This window comes from Parasteatoda tepidariorum, chromosome 6 (genome assembly GCF_982258835.1).
Source record: "Parasteatoda tepidariorum strain Cologne lab strain chromosome 6, Ptep-v5.0, whole genome shotgun sequence".
NCBI classification, from domain to species: Eukaryota; Metazoa; Arthropoda; class Arachnida; order Araneae; family Theridiidae; genus Parasteatoda; species Parasteatoda tepidariorum.
In genome coordinates, this window is record NC_141760.1 from 4,030,602 (window position 1) to 4,054,738 (window position 24,137).

At 40.0% G+C, this 24,137-nt stretch overlaps 25 non-coding genes across 25 annotated transcripts; all 25 read left to right on the forward strand.

Annotated features, from left to right (window-relative positions):
- Nucleotides 1-257: 257 nt before the first annotated feature.
- Nucleotides 258-376, forward strand: LOC147807469 (5S ribosomal RNA). The gene has a single exon (XR_015434978.1). It is a non-coding gene; the product is annotated as a 5S ribosomal RNA (ribosomal RNA).
- An 854-nt stretch (nucleotides 377-1,230) lies between these two features.
- LOC147807470 (5S ribosomal RNA) lies at nucleotides 1,231-1,349 on the forward strand. Its single transcript, XR_015434979.1, has one exon. It is a non-coding gene; the product is annotated as a 5S ribosomal RNA (ribosomal RNA).
- Nucleotides 1,350-2,203: 854 nt separating this feature from the next.
- On the forward strand, nucleotides 2,204-2,322 carry LOC147807471 (5S ribosomal RNA). Its single transcript, XR_015434980.1, has one exon. It is a non-coding gene; the product is annotated as a 5S ribosomal RNA (ribosomal RNA).
- Nucleotides 2,323-3,176: 854 nt separating this feature from the next.
- Nucleotides 3,177-3,295, forward strand: LOC147807472 (5S ribosomal RNA). Its single transcript, XR_015434981.1, has one exon. It is a non-coding gene; the product is annotated as a 5S ribosomal RNA (ribosomal RNA).
- An 854-nt stretch (nucleotides 3,296-4,149) lies between these two features.
- Nucleotides 4,150-4,268, forward strand: LOC147807473 (5S ribosomal RNA). The gene has a single exon (XR_015434982.1). It is a non-coding gene; the product is annotated as a 5S ribosomal RNA (ribosomal RNA).
- Nucleotides 4,269-5,122: 854 nt separating this feature from the next.
- LOC147807474 (5S ribosomal RNA) lies at nucleotides 5,123-5,241 on the forward strand. Its single transcript, XR_015434983.1, has one exon. It is a non-coding gene; the product is annotated as a 5S ribosomal RNA (ribosomal RNA).
- An 854-nt stretch (nucleotides 5,242-6,095) lies between these two features.
- LOC147807475 (5S ribosomal RNA) lies at nucleotides 6,096-6,214 on the forward strand. The gene has a single exon (XR_015434984.1). It is a non-coding gene; the product is annotated as a 5S ribosomal RNA (ribosomal RNA).
- Nucleotides 6,215-7,068: 854 nt separating this feature from the next.
- LOC147807476 (5S ribosomal RNA) lies at nucleotides 7,069-7,187 on the forward strand. The gene has a single exon (XR_015434985.1). It is a non-coding gene; the product is annotated as a 5S ribosomal RNA (ribosomal RNA).
- An 856-nt stretch (nucleotides 7,188-8,043) lies between these two features.
- Nucleotides 8,044-8,162, forward strand: LOC147807477 (5S ribosomal RNA). The gene has a single exon (XR_015434986.1). It is a non-coding gene; the product is annotated as a 5S ribosomal RNA (ribosomal RNA).
- Nucleotides 8,163-9,016: 854 nt separating this feature from the next.
- Nucleotides 9,017-9,135, forward strand: LOC147807478 (5S ribosomal RNA). The gene has a single exon (XR_015434987.1). It is a non-coding gene; the product is annotated as a 5S ribosomal RNA (ribosomal RNA).
- An 854-nt stretch (nucleotides 9,136-9,989) lies between these two features.
- On the forward strand, nucleotides 9,990-10,108 carry LOC147807479 (5S ribosomal RNA). Its single transcript, XR_015434988.1, has one exon. It is a non-coding gene; the product is annotated as a 5S ribosomal RNA (ribosomal RNA).
- An 855-nt stretch (nucleotides 10,109-10,963) lies between these two features.
- On the forward strand, nucleotides 10,964-11,082 carry LOC147807480 (5S ribosomal RNA). Its single transcript, XR_015434989.1, has one exon. It is a non-coding gene; the product is annotated as a 5S ribosomal RNA (ribosomal RNA).
- An 854-nt stretch (nucleotides 11,083-11,936) lies between these two features.
- On the forward strand, nucleotides 11,937-12,055 carry LOC147807481 (5S ribosomal RNA). Its single transcript, XR_015434990.1, has one exon. It is a non-coding gene; the product is annotated as a 5S ribosomal RNA (ribosomal RNA).
- An 855-nt stretch (nucleotides 12,056-12,910) lies between these two features.
- LOC147807482 (5S ribosomal RNA) lies at nucleotides 12,911-13,029 on the forward strand. The gene has a single exon (XR_015434991.1). It is a non-coding gene; the product is annotated as a 5S ribosomal RNA (ribosomal RNA).
- Nucleotides 13,030-13,883: 854 nt separating this feature from the next.
- Nucleotides 13,884-14,002, forward strand: LOC147807483 (5S ribosomal RNA). Its single transcript, XR_015434993.1, has one exon. It is a non-coding gene; the product is annotated as a 5S ribosomal RNA (ribosomal RNA).
- An 854-nt stretch (nucleotides 14,003-14,856) lies between these two features.
- On the forward strand, nucleotides 14,857-14,975 carry LOC147807484 (5S ribosomal RNA). Its single transcript, XR_015434994.1, has one exon. It is a non-coding gene; the product is annotated as a 5S ribosomal RNA (ribosomal RNA).
- An 854-nt stretch (nucleotides 14,976-15,829) lies between these two features.
- On the forward strand, nucleotides 15,830-15,948 carry LOC147807485 (5S ribosomal RNA). Its single transcript, XR_015434995.1, has one exon. It is a non-coding gene; the product is annotated as a 5S ribosomal RNA (ribosomal RNA).
- Nucleotides 15,949-16,802: 854 nt separating this feature from the next.
- Nucleotides 16,803-16,921, forward strand: LOC147807486 (5S ribosomal RNA). Its single transcript, XR_015434996.1, has one exon. It is a non-coding gene; the product is annotated as a 5S ribosomal RNA (ribosomal RNA).
- Nucleotides 16,922-17,775: 854 nt separating this feature from the next.
- Nucleotides 17,776-17,894, forward strand: LOC147807487 (5S ribosomal RNA). Its single transcript, XR_015434997.1, has one exon. It is a non-coding gene; the product is annotated as a 5S ribosomal RNA (ribosomal RNA).
- Nucleotides 17,895-18,748: 854 nt separating this feature from the next.
- LOC147807488 (5S ribosomal RNA) lies at nucleotides 18,749-18,867 on the forward strand. The gene has a single exon (XR_015434998.1). It is a non-coding gene; the product is annotated as a 5S ribosomal RNA (ribosomal RNA).
- An 855-nt stretch (nucleotides 18,868-19,722) lies between these two features.
- LOC147807489 (5S ribosomal RNA) lies at nucleotides 19,723-19,841 on the forward strand. Its single transcript, XR_015434999.1, has one exon. It is a non-coding gene; the product is annotated as a 5S ribosomal RNA (ribosomal RNA).
- An 854-nt stretch (nucleotides 19,842-20,695) lies between these two features.
- Nucleotides 20,696-20,814, forward strand: LOC147807490 (5S ribosomal RNA). The gene has a single exon (XR_015435000.1). It is a non-coding gene; the product is annotated as a 5S ribosomal RNA (ribosomal RNA).
- Nucleotides 20,815-21,668: 854 nt separating this feature from the next.
- LOC147807491 (5S ribosomal RNA) lies at nucleotides 21,669-21,787 on the forward strand. Its single transcript, XR_015435001.1, has one exon. It is a non-coding gene; the product is annotated as a 5S ribosomal RNA (ribosomal RNA).
- Nucleotides 21,788-22,641: 854 nt separating this feature from the next.
- On the forward strand, nucleotides 22,642-22,760 carry LOC147807492 (5S ribosomal RNA). Its single transcript, XR_015435002.1, has one exon. It is a non-coding gene; the product is annotated as a 5S ribosomal RNA (ribosomal RNA).
- Nucleotides 22,761-23,614: 854 nt separating this feature from the next.
- Nucleotides 23,615-23,733, forward strand: LOC147807493 (5S ribosomal RNA). Its single transcript, XR_015435004.1, has one exon. It is a non-coding gene; the product is annotated as a 5S ribosomal RNA (ribosomal RNA).
- Nucleotides 23,734-24,137: the final 404 nt, after the last annotated feature.

Below are 24,137 nucleotides of genomic sequence, written 5' to 3' on the forward strand. Positions count from 1 at the left end.
TGATTTTAACGTAAAAAAGAAGGGAGGCGCTATAAAATTGGGCAGCGGACGGTGTCCAGTTGGCCGAATTGTTAATTTAAAAGTAGGGGGGATATCTAGCATTCGCAAACGCGCTCTCTTGACGGTCGCTGGGGAGGGGGGACGCTTCGATCCGGCCCGTCGGGCCGGATCGAGTGCAAGCAAGAGGTGAGCTCCCTGTCTCGCGCGTTGGCGATTCCTAATTATGCTTAATTGCAAGAGAAAACGGAAGGTGAGTGGTCAACGGCCATACCATGATGAAAATACCGGTTCTCGTCCGATCCCCGAAGTGAAGCATCATCGGGCGTGGTCAGTACTTGGGAGGGTGACCACCCGGGAACACCACGTGTCGTTGGCTTATTTTTCCACGTGTCATCAATGAAAATCCGCCTTTTACTGTAGTTTTATTTTCAATTTAGAGTGTTTCATTTCACTATTTAAGTGTAATTATCTAGTTCTTGATACTGTATGTTGTTTTAATGCTTCAATTAGTTTCTTTTTCAGATTTTAGTATGAATAAATTCATGAAAAAAAGGTAAAAAGCGGTGTCAAATTAGACTTTTTCTTTAAAAAAGAAGTAAAAAGCGGTGTCATTGTTCTAACTAACTGTTTAACCTAAAATAAGTTAAATTCTTCAATTCTGCCACCACTTTTGGTATAAATAAATGTAGTATTTGTTTAACTAGCTAGCAACAATGCAATATAAAGGTCAATTTCGTTAGGAAGTCATTGTTAATGAGTGCAACAATTTTAAAAGAAAAATACTTCATTGTTTAGATAACTTTTCAAAGGTATTGTTGCATTTTATAACGTATAAAAGTATTATTTAAGTGTATTGTAATGTATTTGCGCTTTCTTTTCGGTCTTCTTGGGGGGGGGGGATTAGGAGGACTGCTTTTGATGTTTGGCACCCCCCCCCCTCTTTCCAGGGCGATGTATAACAGGTGAGTACTTCTGATTTTAACGTAAAAAAGAAGGGAGGCGCTATAAAATTGGGCAGCGGACGGTGTCCAGTTGGCCGAATTGTTAATTTAAAAGTAGGGGGGATATCTAGCATTCGCAAACGCGCTCTCTTGACGGTCGCTGGGGAGGGGGGACGCTTCGATCCGGCCCGTCGGGCCGGATCGAGTGCAAGCAAGAGGTGAGCTCCCTGTCTCGCGCGTTGGCGATTCCTAATTATGCTTAATTGCAAGAGAAAACGGAAGGTGAGTGGTCAACGGCCATACCATGATGAAAATACCGGTTCTCGTCCGATCCCCGAAGTGAAGCATCATCGGGCGTGGTCAGTACTTGGGAGGGTGACCACCCGGGAACACCACGTGTCGTTGGCTTATTTTTCCACGTGTCATCAATGAAAATCCGCCTTTTACTGTAGTTTTATTTTCAATTTAGAGTGTTTCATTTCACTATTTAAGTGTAATTATCTAGTTCTTGATACTGTATGTTGTTTTAATGCTTCAATTAGTTTCTTTTTCAGATTTTAGTATGAATAAATTCATGAAAAAAAGGTAAAAAGCGGTGTCAAATTAGACTTTTTCTTTAAAAAAGAAGTAAAAAGCGGTGTCATTGTTCTAACTAACTGTTTAACCTAAAATAAGTTAAATTCTTCAATTCTGCCACCACTTTTGGTATAAATAAATGTAGTATTTGTTTAACTAGCTAGCAACAATGCAATATAAAGGTCAATTTCGTTAGGAAGTCATTGTTAATGAGTGCAACAATTTTAAAAGAAAAATACTTCATTGTTTAGATAACTTTTCAAAGGTATTGTTGCATTTTATAACGTATAAAAGTATTATTTAAGTGTATTGTAATGTATTTGCGCTTTCTTTTCGGTCTTCTTGGGGGGGGGGGATTAGGAGGACTGCTTTTGATGTTTGGCACCCCCCCCCCTCTTTCCAGGGCGATGTATAACAGGTGAGTACTTCTGATTTTAACGTAAAAAAGAAGGGAGGCGCTATAAAATTGGGCAGCGGACGGTGTCCAGTTGGCCGAATTGTTAATTTAAAAGTAGGGGGGATATCTAGCATTCGCAAACGCGCTCTCTTGACGGTCGCTGGGGAGGGGGGACGCTTCGATCCGGCCCGTCGGGCCGGATCGAGTGCAAGCAAGAGGTGAGCTCCCTGTCTCGCGCGTTGGCGATTCCTAATTATGCTTAATTGCAAGAGAAAACGGAAGGTGAGTGGTCAACGGCCATACCATGATGAAAATACCGGTTCTCGTCCGATCCCCGAAGTGAAGCATCATCGGGCGTGGTCAGTACTTGGGAGGGTGACCACCCGGGAACACCACGTGTCGTTGGCTTATTTTTCCACGTGTCATCAATGAAAATCCGCCTTTTACTGTAGTTTTATTTTCAATTTAGAGTGTTTCATTTCACTATTTAAGTGTAATTATCTAGTTCTTGATACTGTATGTTGTTTTAATGCTTCAATTAGTTTCTTTTTCAGATTTTAGTATGAATAAATTCATGAAAAAAAGGTAAAAAGCGGTGTCAAATTAGACTTTTTCTTTAAAAAAGAAGTAAAAAGCGGTGTCATTGTTCTAACTAACTGTTTAACCTAAAATAAGTTAAATTCTTCAATTCTGCCACCACTTTTGGTATAAATAAATGTAGTATTTGTTTAACTAGCTAGCAACAATGCAATATAAAGGTCAATTTCGTTAGGAAGTCATTGTTAATGAGTGCAACAATTTTAAAAGAAAAATACTTCATTGTTTAGATAACTTTTCAAAGGTATTGTTGCATTTTATAACGTATAAAAGTATTATTTAAGTGTATTGTAATGTATTTGCGCTTTCTTTTCGGTCTTCTTGGGGGGGGGGGATTAGGAGGACTGCTTTTGATGTTTGGCACCCCCCCCCCTCTTTCCAGGGCGATGTATAACAGGTGAGTACTTCTGATTTTAACGTAAAAAAGAAGGGAGGCGCTATAAAATTGGGCAGCGGACGGTGTCCAGTTGGCCGAATTGTTAATTTAAAAGTAGGGGGGATATCTAGCATTCGCAAACGCGCTCTCTTGACGGTCGCTGGGGAGGGGGGACGCTTCGATCCGGCCCGTCGGGCCGGATCGAGTGCAAGCAAGAGGTGAGCTCCCTGTCTCGCGCGTTGGCGATTCCTAATTATGCTTAATTGCAAGAGAAAACGGAAGGTGAGTGGTCAACGGCCATACCATGATGAAAATACCGGTTCTCGTCCGATCCCCGAAGTGAAGCATCATCGGGCGTGGTCAGTACTTGGGAGGGTGACCACCCGGGAACACCACGTGTCGTTGGCTTATTTTTCCACGTGTCATCAATGAAAATCCGCCTTTTACTGTAGTTTTATTTTCAATTTAGAGTGTTTCATTTCACTATTTAAGTGTAATTATCTAGTTCTTGATACTGTATGTTGTTTTAATGCTTCAATTAGTTTCTTTTTCAGATTTTAGTATGAATAAATTCATGAAAAAAAGGTAAAAAGCGGTGTCAAATTAGACTTTTTCTTTAAAAAAGAAGTAAAAAGCGGTGTCATTGTTCTAACTAACTGTTTAACCTAAAATAAGTTAAATTCTTCAATTCTGCCACCACTTTTGGTATAAATAAATGTAGTATTTGTTTAACTAGCTAGCAACAATGCAATATAAAGGTCAATTTCGTTAGGAAGTCATTGTTAATGAGTGCAACAATTTTAAAAGAAAAATACTTCATTGTTTAGATAACTTTTCAAAGGTATTGTTGCATTTTATAACGTATAAAAGTATTATTTAAGTGTATTGTAATGTATTTGCGCTTTCTTTTCGGTCTTCTTGGGGGGGGGGGATTAGGAGGACTGCTTTTGATGTTTGGCACCCCCCCCCCTCTTTCCAGGGCGATGTATAACAGGTGAGTACTTCTGATTTTAACGTAAAAAAGAAGGGAGGCGCTATAAAATTGGGCAGCGGACGGTGTCCAGTTGGCCGAATTGTTAATTTAAAAGTAGGGGGGATATCTAGCATTCGCAAACGCGCTCTCTTGACGGTCGCTGGGGAGGGGGGACGCTTCGATCCGGCCCGTCGGGCCGGATCGAGTGCAAGCAAGAGGTGAGCTCCCTGTCTCGCGCGTTGGCGATTCCTAATTATGCTTAATTGCAAGAGAAAACGGAAGGTGAGTGGTCAACGGCCATACCATGATGAAAATACCGGTTCTCGTCCGATCCCCGAAGTGAAGCATCATCGGGCGTGGTCAGTACTTGGGAGGGTGACCACCCGGGAACACCACGTGTCGTTGGCTTATTTTTCCACGTGTCATCAATGAAAATCCGCCTTTTACTGTAGTTTTATTTTCAATTTAGAGTGTTTCATTTCACTATTTAAGTGTAATTATCTAGTTCTTGATACTGTATGTTGTTTTAATGCTTCAATTAGTTTCTTTTTCAGATTTTAGTATGAATAAATTCATGAAAAAAAGGTAAAAAGCGGTGTCAAATTAGACTTTTTCTTTAAAAAAGAAGTAAAAAGCGGTGTCATTGTTCTAACTAACTGTTTAACCTAAAATAAGTTAAATTCTTCAATTCTGCCACCACTTTTGGTATAAATAAATGTAGTATTTGTTTAACTAGCTAGCAACAATGCAATATAAAGGTCAATTTCGTTAGGAAGTCATTGTTAATGAGTGCAACAATTTTAAAAGAAAAATACTTCATTGTTTAGATAACTTTTCAAAGGTATTGTTGCATTTTATAACGTATAAAAGTATTATTTAAGTGTATTGTAATGTATTTGCGCTTTCTTTTCGGTCTTCTTGGGGGGGGGGGATTAGGAGGACTGCTTTTGATGTTTGGCACCCCCCCCCCTCTTTCCAGGGCGATGTATAACAGGTGAGTACTTCTGATTTTAACGTAAAAAAGAAGGGAGGCGCTATAAAATTGGGCAGCGGACGGTGTCCAGTTGGCCGAATTGTTAATTTAAAAGTAGGGGGGGTATCTAGCATTCGCAAACGCGCTCTCTTGACGGTCGCTGGGGAGGGGGGACGCTTCGATCCGGCCCGTCGGGCCGGATCGAGTGCAAGCAAGAGGTGAGCTCCCTGTCTCGCGCGTTGGCGATTCCTAATTATGCTTAATTGCAAGAGAAAACGGAAGGTGAGTGGTCAACGGCCATACCATGATGAAAATACCGGTTCTCGTCCGATCCCCGAAGTGAAGCATCATCGGGCGTGGTCAGTACTTGGGAGGGTGACCACCCGGGAACACCACGTGTCGTTGGCTTATTTTTCCACGTGTCATCAATGAAAATCCGCCTTTTACTGTAGTTTTATTTTCAATTTAGAGTGTTTCATTTCACTATTTAAGTGTAATTATCTAGTTCTTGATACTGTATGTTGTTTTAATGCTTCAATTAGTTTCTTTTTCAGATTTTAGTATGAATAAATTCATGAAAAAAAGGTAAAAAGCGGTGTCAAATTAGACTTTTTCTTTAAAAAAGAAGTAAAAAGCGGTGTCATTGTTCTAACTAACTGTTTAACCTAAAATAAGTTAAATTCTTCAATTCTGCCACCACTTTTGGTATAAATAAATGTAGTATTTGTTTAACTAGCTAGCAACAATGCAATATAAAGGTCAATTTCGTTAGGAAGTCATTGTTAATGAGTGCAACAATTTTAAAAGAAAAATACTTCATTGTTTAGATAACTTTTCAAAGGTATTGTTGCATTTTATAACGTATAAAAGTATTATTTAAGTGTATTGTAATGTATTTGCGCTTTCTTTTCGGTCTTCTTGGGGGGGGGGGATTAGGAGGACTGCTTTTGATGTTTGGCACCCCCCCCCCTCTTTCCAGGGCGATGTATAACAGGTGAGTACTTCTGATTTTAACGTAAAAAAGAAGGGAGGCGCTATAAAATTGGGCAGCGGACGGTGTCCAGTTGGCCGAATTGTTAATTTAAAAGTAGGGGGGATATCTAGCATTCGCAAACGCGCTCTCTTGACGGTCGCTGGGGAGGGGGGACGCTTCGATCCGGCCCGTCGGGCCGGATCGAGTGCAAGCAAGAGGTGAGCTCCCTGTCTCGCGCGTTGGCGATTCCTAATTATGCTTAATTGCAAGAGAAAACGGAAGGTGAGTGGTCAACGGCCATACCATGATGAAAATACCGGTTCTCGTCCGATCCCCGAAGTGAAGCATCATCGGGCGTGGTCAGTACTTGGGAGGGTGACCACCCGGGAACACCACGTGTCGTTGGCTTATTTTTCCACGTGTCATCAATGAAAATCCGCCTTTTACTGTAGTTTTATTTTCAATTTAGAGTGTTTCATTTCACTATTTAAGTGTAATTATCTAGTTCTTGATACTGTATGTTGTTTTAATGCTTCAATTAGTTTCTTTTTCAGATTTTAGTATGAATAAATTCATGAAAAAAAGGTAAAAAGCGGTGTCAAATTAGACTTTTTCTTTAAAAAAGAAGTAAAAAGCGGTGTCATTGTTCTAACTAACTGTTTAACCTAAAATAAGTTAAATTCTTCAATTCTGCCACCACTTTTGGTATAAATAAATGTAGTATTTGTTTAACTAGCTAGCAACAATGCAATATAAAGGTCAATTTCGTTAGGAAGTCATTGTTAATGAGTGCAACAATTTTAAAAGAAAAATACTTCATTGTTTAGATAACTTTTCAAAGGTATTGTTGCATTTTATAACGTATAAAAGTATTATTTAAGTGTATTGTAATGTATTTGCGCTTTCTTTTCGGTCTTCTTGGGGGGGGGGGATTAGGAGGACTGCTTTTGATGTTTGGCACCCCCCCCCCTCTTTCCAGGGCGATGTATAACAGGTGAGTACTTCTGATTTTAACGTAAAAAAGAAGGGAGGCGCTATAAAATTGGGCAGCGGACGGTGTCCAGTTGGCCGAATTGTTAATTTAAAAGTAGGGGGGATATCTAGCATTCGCAAACGCGCTCTCTTGACGGTCGCTGGGGAGGGGGGACGCTTCGATCCGGCCCGTCGGGCCGGATCGAGTGCAAGCAAGAGGTGAGCTCCCTGTCTCGCGCGTTGGCGATTCCTAATTATGCTTAATTGCAAGAGAAAACGGAAGGTGAGTGGTCAACGGCCATACCATGATGAAAATACCGGTTCTCGTCCGATCCCCGAAGTGAAGCATCATCGGGCGTGGTCAGTACTTGGGAGGGTGACCACCCGGGAACACCACGTGTCGTTGGCTTATTTTTCCACGTGTCATCAATGAAAATCCGCCTTTTACTGTAGTTTTATTTTCAATTTAGAGTGTTTCATTTCACTATTTAAGTGTAATTATCTAGTTCTTGATACTGTATGTTGTTTTAATGCTTCAATTAGTTTCTTTTTCAGATTTTAGTATGAATAAATTCATGAAAAAAAGGTAAAAAGCGGTGTCAAATTAGACTTTTTCTTTAAAAAAGAAGTAAAAAGCGGTGTCATTGTTCTAACTAACTGTTTAACCTAAAATAAGTTAAATTCTTCAATTCTGCCACCACTTTTGGTATAAATAAATGTAGTATTTGTTTAACTAGCTAGCAACAATGCAATATAAAGGTCAATTTCGTTAGGAAGTCATTGTTAATGAGTGCAACAATTTTAAAAGAAAAATACTTCATTGTTTAGATAACTTTTCAAAGGTATTGTTGCATTTTATAACGTATAAAAGTATTATTTAAGTGTATTGTAATGTATTTGCGCTTTCTTTTCGGTCTTCTTGGGGGGGGGGGGATTAGGAGGACTGCTTTTGATGTTTGGCACCCCCCCCCCCTCTTTCCAGGGCGATGTATAACAGGTGAGTACTTCTGATTTTAACGTAAAAAAGAAGGGAGGCGCTATAAAATTGGGCAGCGGACGGTGTCCAGTTGGCCGAATTGTTAATTTAAAAGTAGGGGGGATATCTAGCATTCGCAAACGCGCTCTCTTGACGGTCGCTGGGGAGGGGGGACGCTTCGATCCGGCCCGTCGGGCCGGATCGAGTGCAAGCAAGAGGTGAGCTCCCTGTCTCGCGCGTTGGCGATTCCTAATTATGCTTAATTGCAAGAGAAAACGGAAGGTGAGTGGTCAACGGCCATACCATGATGAAAATACCGGTTCTCGTCCGATCCCCGAAGTGAAGCATCATCGGGCGTGGTCAGTACTTGGGAGGGTGACCACCCGGGAACACCACGTGTCGTTGGCTTATTTTTCCACGTGTCATCAATGAAAATCCGCCTTTTACTGTAGTTTTATTTTCAATTTAGAGTGTTTCATTTCACTATTTAAGTGTAATTATCTAGTTCTTGATACTGTATGTTGTTTTAATGCTTCAATTAGTTTCTTTTTCAGATTTTAGTATGAATAAATTCATGAAAAAAAGGTAAAAAGCGGTGTCAAATTAGACTTTTTCTTTAAAAAAGAAGTAAAAAGCGGTGTCATTGTTCTAACTAACTGTTTAACCTAAAATAAGTTAAATTCTTCAATTCTGCCACCACTTTTGGTATAAATAAATGTAGTATTTGTTTAACTAGCTAGCAACAATGCAATATAAAGGTCAATTTCGTTAGGAAGTCATTGTTAATGAGTGCAACAATTTTAAAAGAAAAATACTTCATTGTTTAGATAACTTTTCAAAGGTATTGTTGCATTTTATAACGTATAAAAGTATTATTTAAGTGTATTGTAATGTATTTGCGCTTTCTTTTCGGTCTTCTTGGGGGGGGGGGATTAGGAGGACTGCTTTTGATGTTTGGCACCCCCCCCCCTCTTTCCAGGGCGATGTATAACAGGTGAGTACTTCTGATTTTAACGTAAAAAAGAAGGGAGGCGCTATAAAATTGGGCAGCGGACGGTGTCCAGTTGGCCGAATTGTTAATTTAAAAGTAGGGGGGATATCTAGCATTCGCAAACGCGCTCTCTTGACGGTCGCTGGGGAGGGGGGACGCTTCGATCCGGCCCGTCGGGCCGGATCGAGTGCAAGCAAGAGGTGAGCTCCCTGTCTCGCGCGTTGGCGATTCCTAATTATGCTTAATTGCAAGAGAAAACGGAAGGTGAGTGGTCAACGGCCATACCATGATGAAAATACCGGTTCTCGTCCGATCCCCGAAGTGAAGCATCATCGGGCGTGGTCAGTACTTGGGAGGGTGACCACCCGGGAACACCACGTGTCGTTGGCTTATTTTTCCACGTGTCATCAATGAAAATCCGCCTTTTACTGTAGTTTTATTTTCAATTTAGAGTGTTTCATTTCACTATTTAAGTGTAATTATCTAGTTCTTGATACTGTATGTTGTTTTAATGCTTCAATTAGTTTCTTTTTCAGATTTTAGTATGAATAAATTCATGAAAAAAAGGTAAAAAGCGGTGTCAAATTAGACTTTTTCTTTAAAAAAGAAGTAAAAAGCGGTGTCATTGTTCTAACTAACTGTTTAACCTAAAATAAGTTAAATTCTTCAATTCTGCCACCACTTTTGGTATAAATAAATGTAGTATTTGTTTAACTAGCTAGCAACAATGCAATATAAAGGTCAATTTCGTTAGGAAGTCATTGTTAATGAGTGCAACAATTTTAAAAGAAAAATACTTCATTGTTTAGATAACTTTTCAAAGGTATTGTTGCATTTTATAACGTATAAAAGTATTATTTAAGTGTATTGTAATGTATTTGCGCTTTCTTTTCGGTCTTCTTGGGGGGGGGGGATTAGGAGGACTGCTTTTGATGTTTGGCACCCCCCCCCCTCTTTCCAGGGCGATGTATAACAGGTGAGTACTTCTGATTTTAACGTAAAAAAGAAGGGAGGCGCTATAAAATTGGGCAGCGGACGGTGTCCAGTTGGCCGAATTGTTAATTTAAAAGTAGGGGGGATATCTAGCATTCGCAAACGCGCTCTCTTGACGGTCGCTGGGGAGGGGGGACGCTTCGATCCGGCCCGTCGGGCCGGATCGAGTGCAAGCAAGAGGTGAGCTCCCTGTCTCGCGCGTTGGCGATTCCTAATTATGCTTAATTGCAAGAGAAAACGGAAGGTGAGTGGTCAACGGCCATACCATGATGAAAATACCGGTTCTCGTCCGATCCCCGAAGTGAAGCATCATCGGGCGTGGTCAGTACTTGGGAGGGTGACCACCCGGGAACACCACGTGTCGTTGGCTTATTTTTCCACGTGTCATCAATGAAAATCCGCCTTTTACTGTAGTTTTATTTTCAATTTAGAGTGTTTCATTTCACTATTTAAGTGTAATTATCTAGTTCTTGATACTGTATGTTGTTTTAATGCTTCAATTAGTTTCTTTTTCAGATTTTAGTATGAATAAATTCATGAAAAAAAGGTAAAAAGCGGTGTCAAATTAGACTTTTTCTTTAAAAAAGAAGTAAAAAGCGGTGTCATTGTTCTAACTAACTGTTTAACCTAAAATAAGTTAAATTCTTCAATTCTGCCACCACTTTTGGTATAAATAAATGTAGTATTTGTTTAACTAGCTAGCAACAATGCAATATAAAGGTCAATTTCGTTAGGAAGTCATTGTTAATGAGTGCAACAATTTTAAAAGAAAAATACTTCATTGTTTAGATAACTTTTCAAAGGTATTGTTGCATTTTATAACGTATAAAAGTATTATTTAAGTGTATTGTAATGTATTTGCGCTTTCTTTTCGGTCTTCTTGGGGGGGGGGGGATTAGGAGGACTGCTTTTGATGTTTGGCACCCCCCCCCCTCTTTCCAGGGCGATGTATAACAGGTGAGTACTTCTGATTTTAACGTAAAAAAGAAGGGAGGCGCTATAAAATTGGGCAGCGGACGGTGTCCAGTTGGCCGAATTGTTAATTTAAAAGTAGGGGGGATATCTAGCATTCGCAAACGCGCTCTCTTGACGGTCGCTGGGGAGGGGGGACGCTTCGATCCGGCCCGTCGGGCCGGATCGAGTGCAAGCAAGAGGTGAGCTCCCTGTCTCGCGCGTTGGCGATTCCTAATTATGCTTAATTGCAAGAGAAAACGGAAGGTGAGTGGTCAACGGCCATACCATGATGAAAATACCGGTTCTCGTCCGATCCCCGAAGTGAAGCATCATCGGGCGTGGTCAGTACTTGGGAGGGTGACCACCCGGGAACACCACGTGTCGTTGGCTTATTTTTCCACGTGTCATCAATGAAAATCCGCCTTTTACTGTAGTTTTATTTTCAATTTAGAGTGTTTCATTTCACTATTTAAGTGTAATTATCTAGTTCTTGATACTGTATGTTGTTTTAATGCTTCAATTAGTTTCTTTTTCAGATTTTAGTATGAATAAATTCATGAAAAAAAGGTAAAAAGCGGTGTCAAATTAGACTTTTTCTTTAAAAAAGAAGTAAAAAGCGGTGTCATTGTTCTAACTAACTGTTTAACCTAAAATAAGTTAAATTCTTCAATTCTGCCACCACTTTTGGTATAAATAAATGTAGTATTTGTTTAACTAGCTAGCAACAATGCAATATAAAGGTCAATTTCGTTAGGAAGTCATTGTTAATGAGTGCAACAATTTTAAAAGAAAAATACTTCATTGTTTAGATAACTTTTCAAAGGTATTGTTGCATTTTATAACGTATAAAAGTATTATTTAAGTGTATTGTAATGTATTTGCGCTTTCTTTTCGGTCTTCTTGGGGGGGGGGGATTAGGAGGACTGCTTTTGATGTTTGGCACCCCCCCCCCTCTTTCCAGGGCGATGTATAACAGGTGAGTACTTCTGATTTTAACGTAAAAAAGAAGGGAGGCGCTATAAAATTGGGCAGCGGACGGTGTCCAGTTGGCCGAATTGTTAATTTAAAAGTAGGGGGGATATCTAGCATTCGCAAACGCGCTCTCTTGACGGTCGCTGGGGAGGGGGGACGCTTCGATCCGGCCCGTCGGGCCGGATCGAGTGCAAGCAAGAGGTGAGCTCCCTGTCTCGCGCGTTGGCGATTCCTAATTATGCTTAATTGCAAGAGAAAACGGAAGGTGAGTGGTCAACGGCCATACCATGATGAAAATACCGGTTCTCGTCCGATCCCCGAAGTGAAGCATCATCGGGCGTGGTCAGTACTTGGGAGGGTGACCACCCGGGAACACCACGTGTCGTTGGCTTATTTTTCCACGTGTCATCAATGAAAATCCGCCTTTTACTGTAGTTTTATTTTCAATTTAGAGTGTTTCATTTCACTATTTAAGTGTAATTATCTAGTTCTTGATACTGTATGTTGTTTTAATGCTTCAATTAGTTTCTTTTTCAGATTTTAGTATGAATAAATTCATGAAAAAAAGGTAAAAAGCGGTGTCAAATTAGACTTTTTCTTTAAAAAAGAAGTAAAAAGCGGTGTCATTGTTCTAACTAACTGTTTAACCTAAAATAAGTTAAATTCTTCAATTCTGCCACCACTTTTGGTATAAATAAATGTAGTATTTGTTTAACTAGCTAGCAACAATGCAATATAAAGGTCAATTTCGTTAGGAAGTCATTGTTAATGAGTGCAACAATTTTAAAAGAAAAATACTTCATTGTTTAGATAACTTTTCAAAGGTATTGTTGCATTTTATAACGTATAAAAGTATTATTTAAGTGTATTGTAATGTATTTGCGCTTTCTTTTCGGTCTTCTTGGGGGGGGGGGGATTAGGAGGACTGCTTTTGATGTTTGGCACCCCCCCCCCTCTTTCCAGGGCGATGTATAACAGGTGAGTACTTCTGATTTTAACGTAAAAAAGAAGGGAGGCGCTATAAAATTGGGCAGCGGACGGTGTCCAGTTGGCCGAATTGTTAATTTAAAAGTAGGGGGGATATCTAGCATTCGCAAACGCGCTCTCTTGACGGTCGCTGGGGAGGGGGGACGCTTCGATCCGGCCCGTCGGGCCGGATCGAGTGCAAGCAAGAGGTGAGCTCCCTGTCTCGCGCGTTGGCGATTCCTAATTATGCTTAATTGCAAGAGAAAACGGAAGGTGAGTGGTCAACGGCCATACCATGATGAAAATACCGGTTCTCGTCCGATCCCCGAAGTGAAGCATCATCGGGCGTGGTCAGTACTTGGGAGGGTGACCACCCGGGAACACCACGTGTCGTTGGCTTATTTTTCCACGTGTCATCAATGAAAATCCGCCTTTTACTGTAGTTTTATTTTCAATTTAGAGTGTTTCATTTCACTATTTAAGTGTAATTATCTAGTTCTTGATACTGTATGTTGTTTTAATGCTTCAATTAGTTTCTTTTTCAGATTTTAGTATGAATAAATTCATGAAAAAAAGGTAAAAAGCGGTGTCAAATTAGACTTTTTCTTTAAAAAAGAAGTAAAAAGCGGTGTCATTGTTCTAACTAACTGTTTAACCTAAAATAAGTTAAATTCTTCAATTCTGCCACCACTTTTGGTATAAATAAATGTAGTATTTGTTTAACTAGCTAGCAACAATGCAATATAAAGGTCAATTTCGTTAGGAAGTCATTGTTAATGAGTGCAACAATTTTAAAAGAAAAATACTTCATTGTTTAGATAACTTTTCAAAGGTATTGTTGCATTTTATAACGTATAAAAGTATTATTTAAGTGTATTGTAATGTATTTGCGCTTTCTTTTCGGTCTTCTTGGGGGGGGGGGATTAGGAGGACTGCTTTTGATGTTTGGCACCCCCCCCCCTCTTTCCAGGGCGATGTATAACAGGTGAGTACTTCTGATTTTAACGTAAAAAAGAAGGGAGGCGCTATAAAATTGGGCAGCGGACGGTGTCCAGTTGGCCGAATTGTTAATTTAAAAGTAGGGGGGATATCTAGCATTCGCAAACGCGCTCTCTTGACGGTCGCTGGGGAGGGGGGACGCTTCGATCCGGCCCGTCGGGCCGGATCGAGTGCAAGCAAGAGGTGAGCTCCCTGTCTCGCGCGTTGGCGATTCCTAATTATGCTTAATTGCAAGAGAAAACGGAAGGTGAGTGGTCAACGGCCATACCATGATGAAAATACCGGTTCTCGTCCGATCCCCGAAGTGAAGCATCATCGGGCGTGGTCAGTACTTGGGAGGGTGACCACCCGGGAACACCACGTGTCGTTGGCTTATTTTTCCACGTGTCATCAATGAAAATCCGCCTTTTACTGTAGTTTTATTTTCAATTTAGAGTGTTTCATTTCACTATTTAAGTGTAATTATCTAGTTCTTGATACTGTATGTTGTTTTAATGCTTCAATTAGTTTCTTTTTCAGATTTTAGTATGAATAAATTCATGAAAAAAAGGTAAAAAGCGGTGTCAAATTAGACTTTTTCTTTAAAAAAGAAGTAAAAAGCGGTGTCATTGTTCTAACTAACTGTTTAACCTAAAATAAGTTAAATTCTTCAATTCTGCCACCACTTTTGGTATAAATAAATGTAGTATTTGTTTAACTAGCTAGCAACAATGCAATATAAAGGTCAATTTCGTTAGGAAGTCATTGTTAATGAGTGCAACAATTTTAAAAGAAAAATACTTCATTGTTTAGATAACTTTTCAAAGGTATTGTTGCATTTTATAACGTATAAAAGTATTATTTAAGTGTATTGTAATGTATTTGCGCTTTCTTTTCGGTCTTCTTGGGGGGGGGGGATTAGGAGGACTGCTTTTGATGTTTGGCACCCCCCCCCCTCTTTCCAGGGCGATGTATAACAGGTGAGTACTTCTGATTTTAACGTAAAAAAGAAGGGAGGCGCTATAAAATTGGGCAGCGGACGGTGTCCAGTTGGCCGAATTGTTAATTTAAAAGTAGGGGGGATATCTAGCATTCGCAAACGCGCTCTCTTGACGGTCGCTGGGGAGGGGGGACGCTTCGATCCGGCCCGTCGGGCCGGATCGAGTGCAAGCAAGAGGTGAGCTCCCTGTCTCGCGCGTTGGCGATTCCTAATTATGCTTAATTGCAAGAGAAAACGGAAGGTGAGTGGTCAACGGCCATACCATGATGAAAATACCGGTTCTCGTCCGATCCCCGAAGTGAAGCATCATCGGGCGTGGTCAGTACTTGGGAGGGTGACCACCCGGGAACACCACGTGTCGTTGGCTTATTTTTCCACGTGTCATCAATGAAAATCCGCCTTTTACTGTAGTTTTATTTTCAATTTAGAGTGTTTCATTTCACTATTTAAGTGTAATTATCTAGTTCTTGATACTGTATGTTGTTTTAATGCTTCAATTAGTTTCTTTTTCAGATTTTAGTATGAATAAATTCATGAAAAAAAGGTAAAAAGCGGTGTCAAATTAGACTTTTTCTTTAAAAAAGAAGTAAAAAGCGGTGTCATTGTTCTAACTAACTGTTTAACCTAAAATAAGTTAAATTCTTCAATTCTGCCACCACTTTTGGTATAAATAAATGTAGTATTTGTTTAACTAGCTAGCAACAATGCAATATAAAGGTCAATTTCGTTAGGAAGTCATTGTTAATGAGTGCAACAATTTTAAAAGAAAAATACTTCATTGTTTAGATAACTTTTCAAAGGTATTGTTGCATTTTATAACGTATAAAAGTATTATTTAAGTGTATTGTAATGTATTTGCGCTTTCTTTTCGGTCTTCTTGGGGGGGGGGGATTAGGAGGACTGCTTTTGATGTTTGGCACCCCCCCCCCTCTTTCCAGGGCGATGTATAACAGGTGAGTACTTCTGATTTTAACGTAAAAAAGAAGGGAGGCGCTATAAAATTGGGCAGCGGACGGTGTCCAGTTGGCCGAATTGTTAATTTAAAAGTAGGGGGGATATCTAGCATTCGCAAACGCGCTCTCTTGACGGTCGCTGGGGAGGGGGGACGCTTCGATCCGGCCCGTCGGGCCGGATCGAGTGCAAGCAAGAGGTGAGCTCCCTGTCTCGCGCGTTGGCGATTCCTAATTATGCTTAATTGCAAGAGAAAACGGAAGGTGAGTGGTCAACGGCCATACCATGATGAAAATACCGGTTCTCGTCCGATCCCCGAAGTGAAGCATCATCGGGCGTGGTCAGTACTTGGGAGGGTGACCACCCGGGAACACCACGTGTCGTTGGCTTATTTTTCCACGTGTCATCAATGAAAATCCGCCTTTTACTGTAGTTTTATTTTCAATTTAGAGTGTTTCATTTCACTATTTAAGTGTAATTATCTAGTTCTTGATACTGTATGTTGTTTTAATGCTTCAATTAGTTTCTTTTTCAGATTTTAGTATGAATAAATTCATGAAAAAAAGGTAAAAAGCGGTGTCAAATTAGACTTTTTCTTTAAAAAAGAAGTAAAAAGCGGTGTCATTGTTCTAACTAACTGTTTAACCTAAAATAAGTTAAATTCTTCAATTCTGCCACCACTTTTGGTATAAATAAATGTAGTATTTGTTTAACTAGCTAGCAACAATGCAATATAAAGGTCAATTTCGTTAGGAAGTCATTGTTAATGAGTGCAACAATTTTAAAAGAAAAATACTTCATTGTTTAGATAACTTTTCAAAGGTATTGTTGCATTTTATAACGTATAAAAGTATTATTTAAGTGTATTGTAATGTATTTGCGCTTTCTTTTCGGTCTTCTTGGGGGGGGGGGATTAGGAGGACTGCTTTTGATGTTTGGCACCCCCCCCCCTCTTTCCAGGGCGATGTATAACAGGTGAGTACTTCTGATTTTAACGTAAAAAAGAAGGGAGGCGCTATAAAATTGGGCAGCGGACGGTGTCCAGTTGGCCGAATTGTTAATTTAAAAGTAGGGGGGATATCTAGCATTCGCAAACGCGCTCTCTTGACGGTCGCTGGGGAGGGGGGACGCTTCGATCCGGCCCGTCGGGCCGGATCGAGTGCAAGCAAGAGGTGAGCTCCCTGTCTCGCGCGTTGGCGATTCCTAATTATGCTTAATTGCAAGAGAAAACGGAAGGTGAGTGGTCAACGGCCATACCATGATGAAAATACCGGTTCTCGTCCGATCCCCGAAGTGAAGCATCATCGGGCGTGGTCAGTACTTGGGAGGGTGACCACCCGGGAACACCACGTGTCGTTGGCTTATTTTTCCACGTGTCATCAATGAAAATCCGCCTTTTACTGTAGTTTTATTTTCAATTTAGAGTGTTTCATTTCACTATTTAAGTGTAATTATCTAGTTCTTGATACTGTATGTTGTTTTAATGCTTCAATTAGTTTCTTTTTCAGATTTTAGTATGAATAAATTCATGAAAAAAAGGTAAAAAGCGGTGTCAAATTAGACTTTTTCTTTAAAAAAGAAGTAAAAAGCGGTGTCATTGTTCTAACTAACTGTTTAACCTAAAATAAGTTAAATTCTTCAATTCTGCCACCACTTTTGGTATAAATAAATGTAGTATTTGTTTAACTAGCTAGCAACAATGCAATATAAAGGTCAATTTCGTTAGGAAGTCATTGTTAATGAGTGCAACAATTTTAAAAGAAAAATACTTCATTGTTTAGATAACTTTTCAAAGGTATTGTTGCATTTTATAACGTATAAAAGTATTATTTAAGTGTATTGTAATGTATTTGCGCTTTCTTTTCGGTCTTCTTGGGGGGGGGGGATTAGGAGGACTGCTTTTGATGTTTGGCACCCCCCCCCCTCTTTCCAGGGCGATGTATAACAGGTGAGTACTTCTGATTTTAACGTAAAAAAGAAGGGAGGCGCTATAAAATTGGGCAGCGGACGGTGTCCAGTTGGCCGAATTGTTAATTTAAAAGTAGGGGGGATATCTAGCATTCGCAAACGCGCTCTCTTGACGGTCGCTGGGGAGGGGGGACGCTTCGATCCGGCCCGTCGGGCCGGATCGAGTGCAAGCAAGAGGTGAGCTCCCTGTCTCGCGCGTTGGCGATTCCTAATTATGCTTAATTGCAAGAGAAAACGGAAGGTGAGTGGTCAACGGCCATACCATGATGAAAATACCGGTTCTCGTCCGATCCCCGAAGTGAAGCATCATCGGGCGTGGTCAGTACTTGGGAGGGTGACCACCCGGGAACACCACGTGTCGTTGGCTTATTTTTCCACGTGTCATCAATGAAAATCCGCCTTTTACTGTAGTTTTATTTTCAATTTAGAGTGTTTCATTTCACTATTTAAGTGTAATTATCTAGTTCTTGATACTGTATGTTGTTTTAATGCTTCAATTAGTTTCTTTTTCAGATTTTAGTATGAATAAATTCATGAAAAAAAGGTAAAAAGCGGTGTCAAATTAGACTTTTTCTTTAAAAAAGAAGTAAAAAGCGGTGTCATTGTTCTAACTAACTGTTTAACCTAAAATAAGTTAAATTCTTCAATTCTGCCACCACTTTTGGTATAAATAAATGTAGTATTTGTTTAACTAGCTAGCAACAATGCAATATAAAGGTCAATTTCGTTAGGAAGTCATTGTTAATGAGTGCAACAATTTTAAAAGAAAAATACTTCATTGTTTAGATAACTTTTCAAAGGTATTGTTGCATTTTATAACGTATAAAAGTATTATTTAAGTGTATTGTAATGTATTTGCGCTTTCTTTTCGGTCTTCTTGGGGGGGGGGGATTAGGAGGACTGCTTTTGATGTTTGGCACCCCCCCCCCTCTTTCCAGGGCGATGTATAACAGGTGAGTACTTCTGATTTTAACGTAAAAAAGAAGGGAGGCGCTATAAAATTGGGCAGCGGACGGTGTCCAGTTGGCCGAATTGTTAATTTAAAAGTAGGGGGGATATCTAGCATTCGCAAACGCGCTCTCTTGACGGTCGCTGGGGAGGGGGGACGCTTCGATCCGGCCCGTCGGGCCGGATCGAGTGCAAGCAAGAGGTGAGCTCCCTGTCTCGCGCGTTGGCGATTCCTAATTATGCTTAATTGCAAGAGAAAACGGAAGGTGAGTGGTCAACGGCCATACCATGATGAAAATACCGGTTCTCGTCCGATCCCCGAAGTGAAGCATCATCGGGCGTGGTCAGTACTTGGGAGGGTGACCACCCGGGAACACCACGTGTCGTTGGCTTATTTTTCCACGTGTCATCAATGAAAATCCGCCTTTTACTGTAGTTTTATTTTCAATTTAGAGTGTTTCATTTCACTATTTAAGTGTAATTATCTAGTTCTTGATACTGTATGTTGTTTTAATGCTTCAATTAGTTTCTTTTTCAGATTTTAGTATGAATAAATTCATGAAAAAAAGGTAAAAAGCGGTGTCAAATTAGACTTTTTCTTTAAAAAAGAAGTAAAAAGCGGTGTCATTGTTCTAACTAACTGTTTAACCTAAAATAAGTTAAATTCTTCAATTCTGCCACCACTTTTGGTATAAATAAATGTAGTATTTGTTTAACTAGCTAGCAACAATGCAATATAAAGGTCAATTTCGTTAGGAAGTCATTGTTAATGAGTGCAACAATTTTAAAAGAAAAATACTTCATTGTTTAGATAACTTTTCAAAGGTATTGTTGCATTTTATAACGTATAAAAGTATTATTTAAGTGTATTGTAATGTATTTGCGCTTTCTTTTCGGTCTTCTTGGGGGGGGGGGGATTAGGAGGACTGCTTTTGATGTTTGGCACCCCCCCCCCTCTTTCCAGGGCGATGTATAACAGGTGAGTACTTCTGATTTTAACGTAAAAAAGAAGGGAGGCGCTATAAAATTGGGCAGCGGACGGTGTCCAGTTGGCCGAATTGTTAATTTAAAAGTAGGGGGGATATCTAGCATTCGCAAACGCGCTCTCTTGACGGTCGCTGGGGAGGGGGGACGCTTCGATCCGGCCCGTCGGGCCGGATCGAGTGCAAGCAAGAGGTGAGCTCCCTGTCTCGCGCGTTGGCGATTCCTAATTATGCTTAATTGCAAGAGAAAACGGAAGGTGAGTGGTCAACGGCCATACCATGATGAAAATACCGGTTCTCGTCCGATCCCCGAAGTGAAGCATCATCGGGCGTGGTCAGTACTTGGGAGGGTGACCACCCGGGAACACCACGTGTCGTTGGCTTATTTTTCCACGTGTCATCAATGAAAATCCGCCTTTTACTGTAGTTTTATTTTCAATTTAGAGTGTTTCATTTCACTATTTAAGTGTAATTATCTAGTTCTTGATACTGTATGTTGTTTTAATGCTTCAATTAGTTTCTTTTTCAGATTTTAGTATGAATAAATTCATGAAAAAAAGGTAAAAAGCGGTGTCAAATTAGACTTTTTCTTTAAAAAAGAAGTAAAAAGCGGTGTCATTGTTCTAACTAACTGTTTAACCTAAAATAAGTTAAATTCTTCAATTCTGCCACCACTTTTGGTATAAATAAATGTAGTATTTGTTTAACTAGCTAGCAACAATGCAATATAAAGGTCAATTTCGTTAGGAAGTCATTGTTAATGAGTGCAACAATTTTAAAAGAAAAATACTTCATTGTTTAGATAACTTTTCAAAGGTATTGTTGCATTTTATAACGTATAAAAGTATTATTTAAGTGTATTGTAATGTATTTGCGCTTTCTTTTCGGTCTTCTTGGGGGGGGGGGATTAGGAGGACTGCTTTTGATGTTTGGCACCCCCCCCCCTCTTTCCAGGGCGATGTATAACAGGTGAGTACTTCTGATTTTAACGTAAAAAAGAAGGGAGGCGCTATAAAATTGGGCAGCGGACGGTGTCCAGTTGGCCGAATTGTTAATTTAAAAGTAGGGGGGATATCTAGCATTCGCAAACGCGCTCTCTTGACGGTCGCTGGGGAGGGGGGACGCTTCGATCCGGCCCGTCGGGCCGGATCGAGTGCAAGCAAGAGGTGAGCTCCCTGTCTCGCGCGTTGGCGATTCCTAATTATGCTTAATTGCAAGAGAAAACGGAAGGTGAGTGGTCAACGGCCATACCATGATGAAAATACCGGTTCTCGTCCGATCCCCGAAGTGAAGCATCATCGGGCGTGGTCAGTACTTGGGAGGGTGACCACCCGGGAACACCACGTGTCGTTGGCTTATTTTTCCACGTGTCATCAATGAAAATCCGCCTTTTACTGTAGTTTTATTTTCAATTTAGAGTGTTTCATTTCACTATTTAAGTGTAATTATCTAGTTCTTGATACTGTATGTTGTTTTAATGCTTCAATTAGTTTCTTTTTCAGATTTTAGTATGAATAAATTCATGAAAAAAAGGTAAAAAGCGGTGTCAAATTAGACTTTTTCTTTAAAAAAGAAGTAAAAAGCGGTGTCATTGTTCTAACTAACTGTTTAACCTAAAATAAGTTAAATTCTTCAATTCTGCCACCACTTTTGGTATAAATAAATGTAGTATTTGTTTAACTAGCTAGCAACAATGCAATATAAAGGTCAATTTCGTTAGGAAGTCATTGTTAATGAGTGCAACAATTTTAAAAGAAAAATACTTCATTGTTTAGATAACTTTTCAAAGGTATTGTTGCATTTTATAACGTATAAAAGTATTATTTAAGTGTATTGTAATGTATTTGCGCTTTCTTTTCGGTCTTCTTGGGGGGGGGGGATTAGGAGGACTGCTTTTGATGTTTGGCACCCCCCCCCCTCTTTCCAGGGCGATGTATAACAGGTGAGTACTTCTGATTTTAACGTAAAAAAGAAGGGAGGCGCTATAAAATTGGGCAGCGGACGGTGTCCAGTTGGCCGAATTGTTAATTTAAAAGTAGGGGGGATATCTAGCATTCGCAAACGCGCTCTCTTGACGGTCGCTGGGGAGGGGGGACGCTTCGATCCGGCCCGTCGGGCCGGATCGAGTGCAAGCAAGAGGTGAGCTCCCTGTCTCGCGCGTTGGCGATTCCTAATTATGCTTAATTGCAAGAGAAAACGGAAGGTGAGTGGTCAACGGCCATACCATGATGAAAATACCGGTTCTCGTCCGATCCCCGAAGTGAAGCATCATCGGGCGTGGTCAGTACTTGGGAGGGTGACCACCCGGGAACACCACGTGTCGTTGGCTTATTTTTCCACGTGTCATCAATGAAAATCCGCCTTTTACTGTAGTTTTATTTTCAATTTAGAGTGTTTCATTTCACTATTTAAGTGTAATTATCTAGTTCTTGATACTGTATGTTGTTTTAATGCTTCAATTAGTTTCTTTTTCAGATTTTAGTATGAATAAATTCATGAAAAAAAGGTAAAAAGCGGTGTCAAATTAGACTTTTTCTTTAAAAAAGAAGTAAAAAGCGGTGTCATTGTTCTAACTAACTGTTTAACCTAAAATAAGTTAAATTCTTCAATTCTGCCACCACTTTTGGTATAAATAAATGTAGTATTTGTTTAACTAGCTAGCAACAATGCAATATAAAGGTCAATTTCGTTAGGAAGTCATTGTTAATGAGTGCAACAATTTTAAAAGAAAAATACTTCATTGTTTAGATAACTTTTCAAAGGTATTGTTGCATTTTATAACGTATAAAAGTATTATTTAAGTGTATTGTAATGTATTTGCGCTTTCTTTTCGGTCTTCTTGGGGGGGGGGGATTAGGAGGACTGCTTTTGATGTTTGGCACCCCCCCCCCTCTTTCCAGGGCGATGTATAACAGGTGAGTACTTCTGATTTTAACGTAAAAAAGAAGGGAGGCGCTATAAAATTGGGCAGCGGACGGTGTCCAGTTGGCCGAATTGTTAATTTAAAAGTAGGGGGGATATCTAGCATTCGCAAACGCGCTCTCTTGACGGTCGCTGGGGAGGGGGGACGCTTCGATCCGGCCCGTCGGGCCGGATCGAGTGCAAGCAAGAGGTGAGCTCCCTGTCTCGCGCGTTGGCGATTCCTAATTATGCTTAATTGCAAGAGAAAACGGAAGGTGAGTGGTCAACGGCCATACCATGATGAAAATACCGGTTCTCGTCCGATCCCCGAAGTGAAGCATCATCGGGCGTGGTCAGTACTTGGGAGGGTGACCACCCGGGAACACCACGTGTCGTTGGCTTATTTTTCCACGTGTCATCAATGAAAATCCGCCTTTTACTGTAGTTTTATTTTCAATTTAGAGTGTTTCATTTCACTATTTAAGTGTAATTATCTAGTTCTTGATACTGTATGTTGTTTTAATGCTTCAATTAGTTTCTTTTTCAGATTTTAGTATGAATAAATTCATGAAAAAAAGGTAAAAAGCGGTGTCAAATTAGACTTTTTCTTTAAAAAAGAAGTAAAAAGCGGTGTCATTGTTCTAACTAACTGTTTAACCTAAAATAAGTTAAATTCTTCAATTCTGCCACCACTTTTGGTATAAATAAATGTAGTATTTGTTTAACTAGCTAGCAACAATGCAATATAAAGGTCAATTTCGTTAGGAAGTCATTGTTAATGAGTGCAACAATTTTAAAAGAAAAATACTTCATTGTTTAGATAACTTTTCAAAGGTATTGTTGCATTTTATAACGTATAAAAGTATTATTTAAGTGTATTGTAATGTATTTGCGCTTTCTTTTCGGTCTTCTTGGGGGGGGGGGATTAGGAGGACTGCTTTTGATGTTTGGCACCCCCCCCCCTCTTTCCAGGGCGATGTATAACAGGTGAGTACTTCTGATTTTAACGTAAAAAAGAAGGGAGGCGCTATAAAATTGGGCAGCGGACGGTGTCCAGTTGGCCGAATTGTTAATTTAAAAGTAGGGGGGATATCTAGCATTCGCAAACGCGCTCTCTTGACGGTCGCTGGGGAGGGGGGACGCTTCGATCCGGCCCGTCGGGCCGGATCGAGTGCAAGCAAGAGGTGAGCTCCCTGTCTCGCGCGTTGGCGATTCCTAATTATGCTTAATTGCAAGAGAAAACGGAAGGTGAGTGGTCAACGGCCATACCATGATGAAAATACCGGTTCTCGTCCGATCCCCGAAGTGAAGCATCATCGGGCGTGGTCAGTACTTGGGAGGGTGACCACCCGGGAACACCACGTGTCGTTGGCTTATTTTTCCACGTGTCATCAATGAAAATCCGCCTTTTACTGTAGTTTTATTTTCAATTTAGAGTGTTTCATTTCACTATTTAAGTGTAATTATCTAGTTCTTGATACTGTATGTTGTTTTAATGCTTCAATTAGTTTCTTTTTCAGATTTTAGTATGAATAAATTCATGAAAAAAAGGTAAAAAGCGGTGTCAAATTAGACTTTTTCTTTAAAAAAGAAGTAAAAAGCGGTGTCATTGTTCTAACTAACTGTTTAACCTAAAATAAGTTAAATTCTTCAATTCTGCCACCACTTTTGGTATAAATAAATGTAGTATTTGTTTAACTAGCTAGCAACAATGCAATATAAAGGTCAATTTCGTTAGGAAGTCATTGTTAATGAGTGCAACAATTTTAAAAGAAAAA